General features: G+C 44.5%; 1 long non-coding RNA gene across 1 annotated transcript; it reads left to right on the top strand.

The window, feature by feature from the left end:
• The first annotated feature begins 7,892 nt into the window (after positions 1–7,892).
• Positions 7,893–9,023, top strand: LOC117557255. The gene is made up of 2 exons (XR_004570686.1): positions 7,893–8,037; positions 8,706–9,023. It is a non-coding gene; the product is annotated as an uncharacterized LOC117557255 (long non-coding RNA).
• Positions 9,024–9,230: the final 207 nt, after the last annotated feature.

The raw sequence follows: 9,230 nt of genomic DNA, 5'->3' as shown, positions 1-9,230 counted from the left end.
GAGGACCCCAAACACTACTGCTGCTAAGAAATATCAACCATAAAAAATACCAGGTTCACTACTTTATTACAAATAAGAATTGTAATGATAAATGAAGTAATAGAACTGATCACAAGGTACTTATAACTTTGTTTTTCAGGTAATCATGCCTTGAAAAAACATTGAGAATTTGATTTGGTCTGTACACATGTTGTTCACTGGTGCACAATGCCTACATGTTTCCATTATCATACACTTACTTTCTTTGATGAGGCAACTTATCTTCCTGGGTGAAAGAAATACAAATACTCATACAATAATGTAAAATAACTCTGTTACAGGTAAAAGTACTGCATGCAAGATCCCACAGTTAGAGACATAAAACACTTATCTTGTTTAAATATAATATATATAAAATTATGTTTTTATACTGCTTCCATAATAGTACATCATAATGTACTTGTTGATTTATTTTCTGTAATAATAGTTTGAACCAGCAAAAGTAACAAACTAATGTTGTAAATAAATGTAGTGAAGTAAAAAGTCAAATATTTGCTGCCAAAATGTAGTGGAGAGTAGAAGTATAAAGTAGCATAAAATAGAAATACTCAAGTAAAGTATGTGAACCTCATAAATGTACTTAAGAACAGTACTAAATGTACTTAGTTACTTTCCAACACTGCATGGCAGAGGTATACAACGTATCTATGTGAATATTGTAACAGTGACTCAGCTGGAAACATGTGGAGGCCACATGGAGGATGGAGAACACACTGACTACATGATGTAATGGCATCAAGATTACATTTAATTGTTTAAGAAAAGCTCTCTCCCCTTCACAAAACAGCAGCAGTTGTTTGATATTAAACTGTTGCATCAGAGCAGCTTCCTGCCTCCACACGTGCTGCAGAATGAAACTCTTATCTGAGCGCACAGTGGAGATGTGTGGAGCGTTTGTGCAGCAGATAAACAGACAAACCACCCAGATAGTCCCACCTCCATCTTTATCTGCGCCTGCAGCAGGGCTCACACCCACAGCCCAACTAGGGAGTGGGTTACCATGGTAACTGCCCTGTCCCGCCTAACTCGGACTGTCCTAAAGAACATATCTACAAACACAGCCGTTACTCAGCATTATAAGACAGTCTTTATACTAACTGTGATGAATGGGCCTGACCTTAAAGGGTCGGCCTTATATTAGTATTTCATTTAAAAAAAAGATTACTAAATATAGTACCAAATGAAAATATCTTCAGAATCTGCTATAGGTGCAAGTATTTTACATGAACGAAACCAATTGAATATAAAATACATGCACTTATATGCAGTGTAAAAGACATGTGTAGGCAACATGCAATGGTAGCGTTTTACCCGTTTTACCTCATATTTTCAACATTTCTGATCATCATCTATTTAGATTTTTTTTCTTTTTTTTTGTTGCAATTCTTTAGTTAGAAGATAGTTAAGAAAATGTTACCAGTTACAATAATATATACTTGTAATGACAGGGAGTATTGAAGGTTTGCAAGAACGGAACAGTATACATTGAAACCCTCCACTTCCCTTTATCCCTGTCCCTATCTCACACCATTTTCATGACCTTTATACAAGAACAAGGGATATGCAGTAACAGAGAGTAATCAGCATGAGGGACAATCCTGCAGGTATTTTTACAGTCCAGCACCTGGAGATGCTGAACACATGTATGGCACAAAAAAACATCCCTCCTGTCTGGAGAAAGCCCTAAGTGGTTGCAATCCCCAAACCCGACAAAGACCCATCATCCCCAAAGAGCTACTGACCCATTTCCCTCCTCTGCATCACTTACAAGCTCTATGAGAGGTTGCTACTACAACACCTCATGCCACTCATAGACACCAAGCTGACTAAAGACCAAGCTGGTTTCCGTCCTGGCCGCTCCTGTGCTGGACAGCTACTCAACCTCACCCAACACATTGAGGATGGGTATGAAGGAAAACAAATAACTGGAGCAGCATTCATAGATCTTTCTGCTGCCTATGACACTGTCCAACACCGTACAATGGTCAGGAAACTACTGGACATGACTGGTGACCTGAATCTGTGTCAAGTCATCAAAAGCCTCCTCAACAACAGGCGCTTCTAGGTCCAGTTAAATGACCAGAGGAGCAAGTGGAAAGCCGGCCTCCCACAAGGTAGCGTACTGGCCCCCCTCCTGTTCAACATATACACAAACGACCAGCCATTACCCCCAGAATGCCAGCGTTTCATCTACGCAGATGACCTTTGCATCACCACCCAACAAGTAGACCTCCAGAAGATTGAGCCTGCCCTTGAAAGTGCCCTCCAAGAAATGTACTACAATAACAACCACCTGAAACCCAATCCATCAAAAACCCAACTATGCAGCTTCCACCTGAGGAACCGAGACGCTAAAAAAGAACTGAGCGTCACCTGGGATGGCCACAAACTGTCCAACCATACGCATCCCATGTATCTTGGTGTTACACTGGATAGGACACTCTCCTTCAAGAAACACCTGGAGAACACCAAAGCAAAGGTCAACACCCGCAACAACATCCTGCGCAAACTAGTGAACTCCAAGTGGGGCGCAGATCCACCAACAATCCGTGCAACTGCCATGGCCCTGTGTTTCTCTACAGCAGAGTATGCCTGCTCAAGCTAGAGCCGATCACGTCACACCAAACTGGTCGACACAGCCTTGAATGACATCATCACGGGATGCGTTAAGACAACACCTGTCCCGTGCCTCTATGTGCTAGCCGGCATCTCTCCCCCCGCACATCAGACGACTAGGTATCGCTCAAGATGAACGGAGAACACAGGAGACAGACATCAGACACCCCTTGCATGGCCACGTAGCACCCCCACGCAGGCTCCGATCCAGAGCCAGTTGTATGCAGACAGTCCTGCCCCTCCAGACAACCAAACAAGCAGCAAGGATCAACATCTGGGAAGATGAATGGCAAAGAAATGACACACAAGCTCTTGAATGGCTGGACAGAGGAATCACACCAACGGAAAGCCTCGCTAGTGGCCACGACCTTGGCTGGACAACCTGGAAGTCACTTAATAGACTACGTGTGGAACAGGGGAGGTGCAAAGCACTGATGAAAGTGTGGAACTACACCACAGAAGACATCTGCTAGAATCCACTTCAAGACAATGGTACTTGCGTACCATGCTGCGAATGGATCTGGCCCTTCCTACATCCAGGACATGGTTAAACTGTACGCCCCAGCGCGTGCACTACGCTCTGCATCAGCCAAACAGCTCGCTGCACCCTCGCTGCGAGGGGGACCCAAGTTCCCATCAGCAAAAACACGTGGGTTTGCTATCCTGGCTCCAAAATGGTGGAATGAGCTCCCCATTGACATCAGGACGGCAGATAGCTTACACACCTTCCGGCGCAGACTGAAAACTCATCTCTTTCGACTCCACTTCGAGCAATACAATTACTAACAAAGCACTTATATACTAATAAAGGACTGGCTTATCTAAAGCCAGTTGAGTAGCACTTGAAATGTTTTAGCTCTATGAAACCTGATGTACTTATATGATTCTGTTTTCTTCAAGTTTGTATCTTCCTGGTCGAATGCACTTATTGTAAGTCGCTTTGGATTAAAGCGTCAGCTAAATGCAATGTAATGTAATGTGCAGCTGTGGATCAGTGCAGACAATGTCCTACTGGAATGTGCCGATGCCCCCCGGTGCAGTCCAGAAGACCTGGCAGAAACTACCCCATCAGCTGTGTCCTGTGCCCGATACTGGCAGAACGACATCTGATATTGCTACGGACTCGAAGAAGAAGAATTCCAGTCAAACAAACAACACATCTCAATATTTTTGAGAAGACCGAGCACCATTTTATTTTGATGGTAGAACTGTATATCAGCTCATCAGCAGTTTGTTAACTCTATGAAATGTGACCGTGTCTGGCAGATACAGGAAACCCATTTGAACCATGACTTAGTAAATCTATTCCTTTGTAGGCAAAGAGAGAAAGTCATTTTTTCCATTTTGTATATGTTATTAACATTATCATTCTTCAATTGTGGCGAGTCAGGGAGCAGCCAGTATTTTGTGATGTTTACAAGCTGTTATCAGAACTCCAAATATGAAAAGTTAGATTTTTCATATGTTCCTAAATGTCACTGTTAGATATTTGCCATATGTTTTTTTCTAACCAGATTGTAAGACTTTAAAGCGATCAGAGCAGATGTTGTGTGAATCATTCAATCATACATAACATAGTGTGTTGAATTACAAGAAAACTATTCCAAAAAAGGTTCTTTATGACACTTTCTTTTAACTAACACTGAGAAATAACTGACAATTATAATTATGTTTGTGTTATGTATCTGCTTCTGACTCATGGTGTTGTGGATCGTTATAATATTTCAGTTTTCTTAGTTTGGTTTCACTGCTGTTTAAAAGAAGATCATGAGAATATAAAATGTACTTTTTCTGTTATCTTTATATGACTTAATATTATTTGTGTTAGGATCTGTTTATTTTATGTTTTATTTTAGAATTGTCTAGGACTGTCGGCTTCCTGTTTTTCATTCAAGGATGTTCACCCCCTGTCTGTCATGTGTGTATTTGTTTCCTGTCTGTGTTTTCCCTCCTGTGTGATTACCTGATTCTGTTCACCTGTGTCTTTGTGTTTTCCCTCCCCTCCCCAGCTGTGTCTTGATTGGCCATGTGTGTATTTAAGTTCTTGTTTTCTGTTGGGGTTTAGTGGGTTCCTTTTTGTGCTTAGAGGGAGATAGAGTTCCTGTCTGGGTTTTTTGTTGATCCTGTTGCCTTGAATAAAGTTTTTTTGCTGTTAAACTATCGTCTGTCTGCACTTGGGTCCTCCCTGCGCTGCTCAACCATAACAGAAGGAACCCACCAAAGATGGACCCAGCAGACAGCCTGTACGAGGTGACGTACAATTTGATGTGCTTTAAAAATGACTGTCGATATGTCTCCAGTAGTGAAGAGAGGCAGTCTATAATCTCAACGGCACGCCAAGAAGTAACCTCAAGGCCCTGGTTAGGGGAGTTACTACCCGAGTGGGTGGAGGACTTTTTTGGTAGCTTTGAGGTCAAACCTGTTTCCTGGCCTGCTAGCCCATGGCATGCTAGCCCCCTGCCGGCCACAGTTCCCAACAAGGCTCCTTTCAAGGAACCTTTAGCTGGGTCTCGTCTGGCCTTTGGAGGACCTCTGAGCCTCCACAAGGCTTCAAGGCAGCATGGAAGGAAACGCAAGGCCAGGATTCCAGCCCCAGCAGCCATAGTTCCGGCTCCAGTCCCAGCCCCAGCAGCCATGGTTCAGGCCCTGGTTCCGGCCCCAGCAGCCATGGTCCCTCCTCTAGTCCCTACTCAATTCCCTTCTCTAGTCCCTCCTCTAGTCCCTCCTCAAGTCCCTACTCAATTCCCTTCTTTAGTCCCTCCTCTAGTCCCTCCTCTAGTCCCTCCTCTAGTCCCTCCTCTAGTCCCTACTCAAGTCCCTACTCAAGTCCCCTCTCAAGTCCCTTCTCGAGTCACCTCTCGAGTTTCCTCTCCAGTCCCCTCTCGAGTCCCCTCTCAAGTCCCTACCCTATGTCCTGGTCCGTTGGAGGTTCCGCTGGGGGTCCTGCCAGCACCATGTCCTGTGTCGTTGGGGGTTCCGCTGGGAGTCCTGCCAACTCCGTGCCCTGACCTGTTGGGGGTCCCGCCGACACCTGTCCCGCCGACACCCGTTTAGTTGGGGGCCGAGCCGACACCTGCTCCACCGGATTTCCTGCCAACACCAGGACCTGTCCTGTTGGGGTCCCACCGACACCTGCTCCGCCGGGTTTCCTGCCAACGCCATGTCCTGTCCTGTTTGGGGTCCCGTCGACACCGGCCCTTGCTCCGTCGTGGGTCCCACTGACACTGGCCCATGTTCCGTCCGGGGTCCCGTCTGCGCCTGACCCGCCAGGGGTTCCACCAGCTCCTGCCCGTCCTTGTGCCCGGTCCCCTGAGTTCCCCAGCCGCGGCCTTCGCCCTCGAGCCCGCCCCCCTGAGTGGCGTGGCCTTCGCCCTCGAGCCTGGCCCCCTGAGTGCCGCGGTCTTCGCCCTCGAACCCGGCCCCCTGACTTTCCCGGCCGCGGCTCTCGCCCTCGGGCCCGCCCCCCTGAGTGGTGTGGCCTTCGCCCTCGAGCCCGCCCCCCTGAGTGGCGTGGCCTTCGCCCTCGAGCCCGGCCCCCTGAGTGCCGCGGTCTTCGCCCTCATGCCCGGCCCCCTGAGTTCGCCGGCTGTGGCCTTCGCCCCTTTGTGGACTCTGCTTTGCCCCCGGGCTGTCCACCCGAGTCCCCCTTCTCGACCTCTGCCGTGCCCCCTGCCCAGATCCCTCCTCCAGATCCCCTCCATCCGCCCTTCTTGACCTTTTTAGGGACGTCTGGGATCCGTCCCTTGAGGGGGGGAATTATGTTAGGATCTGTTTATTTTATGTTTTATTTTGGAATTGTCTAGGACTGTCGACTTCCTGTTTTTCATTCAAGGATGTTCACCCCCTGTCTGTCATGTGTGTATTTGTTTCCTGTCTGTGTTTTCCCTCCTGTGTGATTACCTGATTCTGTTCACCTATGTCTTTGTGTTTTCCCTCCCCTCCCCAGCTGTGTCTTGATTGGCCATGTGTGTATTTAAGTTCTTGTTTTCTGTTGGGGTTTTGTGGGTTCCTTTTTGTGCTTAGAGGGAGATAGAGTTCCTGTCTGTTTTTGTTGTTGATCCTGTTGCCTTGAATAAAGTTTTTTTGCTGTTGAACTATCGCCTGTCTTCACTTGGGTCCTCCCTGCGCTGCTCAACCATAACAATTTGACCACTTTCTTAACTGTATAGTCAATGTGTTTTATTGTGAAAGATGACTTCAGAGAGCCGAGCCCCCCTGAAGACGTATTTCTTCTCAAAGACAGTCTGTTATTTAAGAGACAAACTGCACCGCTTCACAGTCAGGACATCATTTGATGCTGAGAATTTGACGTGCGGTGTCCCTGTGACATATCTAATAAAAAACACAGCTCTTCATATCCTGGGATCTAGCTGAGCGCATGCAAAATAGTTTAATAAGTCAGATAACATGACATCAGCTGACACATCGCAGCATTACATTCCAATGCATGAATCCATCACGCATAAATCCCAGGGCCACGAGATTCAAAGGACTTCAAGATGTATCACCACACCGGGAGATAAAGCTCTAATCCTTTTAAATACATGATGGAGAAACTCATACTGCTGGGTGCTTTCATCAGACCGAGAAAGGGTCATTAAATATGGTAAGGGTGCTGTTTCAAAAAGATAAAGGCCTGTATGCAAATGGGGTCAAATGAATATCAATATTAGGAGCAGGTCATCTAGTGTATGAATGTAATATTGTTTCAATTCAATACTTTTCAGACAATGGTAAAGAGGGCTCCAAAAAAATATCCTTTAAAAAGAGTACATTTTGTGTAAGTATTTGTAAATATATAAAAACAAATTATAAACCTGTTTCTGAGAATCTGGTGTGAATTTAAAATGATATTTCTAGTATTTATTATACTTTTAAAATGTTGAAATGTATGGGTAGACTAGACGATAATACAAACATAATGAATAAAGAAATATCGATAGATAATGAGATACATACATAGATACAACATATGATGCTGTTAAACGGCTTTATGTATATAGTAAAGCCAACTTTGGTATAAAATGACACTATAATTGACTATAATTAAGGTTAAGAAAGGTGTTAATCAACGATTCCTGCTTCTCATTTTTAATAAAAGTATATTTACTGAAAAATAAAATTGACACTGTGGTGTTTTTCTGAGGGTGTGGACGGTCAGGTTAGGACCAGATAAGAGAAAGCCCCCCCCCCCCCCCCCCCACGTTCTGTCTGTCCCCCCCAGATGTCCTCACGGTATGCTAATGAGCCGGGAGCCTTTAAGTGTCGGGGCCCGGCAGGCAGAGCAGTGAGGAGCCGAGGACGGGGACACAGAGGCCATAACGCATGAGCACGTGAAGGGAAGTGTCAGCGGAACATGAGAGATGGCACCCTGCATGGGAGGTGAGTGACACAGAGAGAGAGAGGGGGGGGAGTCGCTGGGGCCTCACGCAGCCGGGGGCCCTGCAGCAGGTGAGAGGGAGGCTGTGTAGAATTTAAGATGTTTTTTTTAAATTTATTTTGCCAACATAGGATATCATTTTTTGTTGGTTTAAACAAAAATGGTTTACTTATTTTTTTACATTTGTAAGTAATTATTTAATTTTTTTTATCTTATTTATTTGTTGTCTGTTGTTTATATTTATTTAGTTGTATTTGTTTGTAAAACCAACATTACATAATTCATTTATACAACAAAATCCCAGCCTTTGTAACTAAGGATCTTTTTAAAATTACATATTTTTTGTTGGTTTATTACTTTAATACAAAAACAAATAGTAAACATTGTTTACTTATTTTTTTACATTTTTAAATAATTATTTTATTTCTTCATCTTATTTATTTGTTGTATACCTGCAGTTGTATTTGTTTGAAAATTAAAACAATAATCACATAATTCATTTATGCAACTAAATCCCAGCCTTTTTAATTAAGGATTCTTTTTAATTACATATTATTCACTTCGCATACATGCCTTTGCCTTTTTTTAAATAGCATTTTTAGCATATAATTAACATTTCATTGGTTGACCTTCACTGCCTCCCTAATGACCCTCTCCCTTTGCCCCGCAGACCCCCGTCAGGATCCCTCTGCTGGTTGTTATGTATTGTGCCCCGGACAGGATATCATCTTATACTGTAAGTTTAATAAAGAGACACTACAGTATAGATGATGTACTATCCAGGGTTTTCATTCTCCCAGCGGCTCAATCCGCGCACACTGGCTCCTAACTGCCTGCTCTGGGGGGGGGCCGTCAAACCGTTACCATTACTGATTTTCAGTTAGGGTAAGGGTTATACGGCCCTCGCTCAATGTCATCAGGACCTCCAGGAACAAGACAGTGACATCTTTTCATGTGCGTAAAATAAAGCTTATTGCTCCCAAACGAACAAGTGTCTCGTTATTTTGTGCAAAGTGTGTGTGTATGTGTCAGCATCCTAAATATCCTGTTTGAAGATGACTCTGTAGTATTTGGAAGCAGCAGTTGGCTTGTCTAAGTGAAGATCTCTGCCGCGCAACCGTCTTATCTAATCAGTTGGGAGCAGGCGTCGCAGAAAGCAAGGGGAGCCTGAAGGGCTTCTGTGAGACATTCAAGG

This window comes from Gymnodraco acuticeps, unplaced genomic scaffold (assembly GCF_902827175.1).
Source record: "Gymnodraco acuticeps unplaced genomic scaffold, fGymAcu1.1, whole genome shotgun sequence".
NCBI lineage: Eukaryota > Metazoa > Chordata > Actinopteri > Perciformes > Bathydraconidae > Gymnodraco > Gymnodraco acuticeps.
The sequence above is the reverse complement of the archived record's forward strand: the minus strand, read 5'-3'. Positions and strand labels throughout refer to the sequence as shown.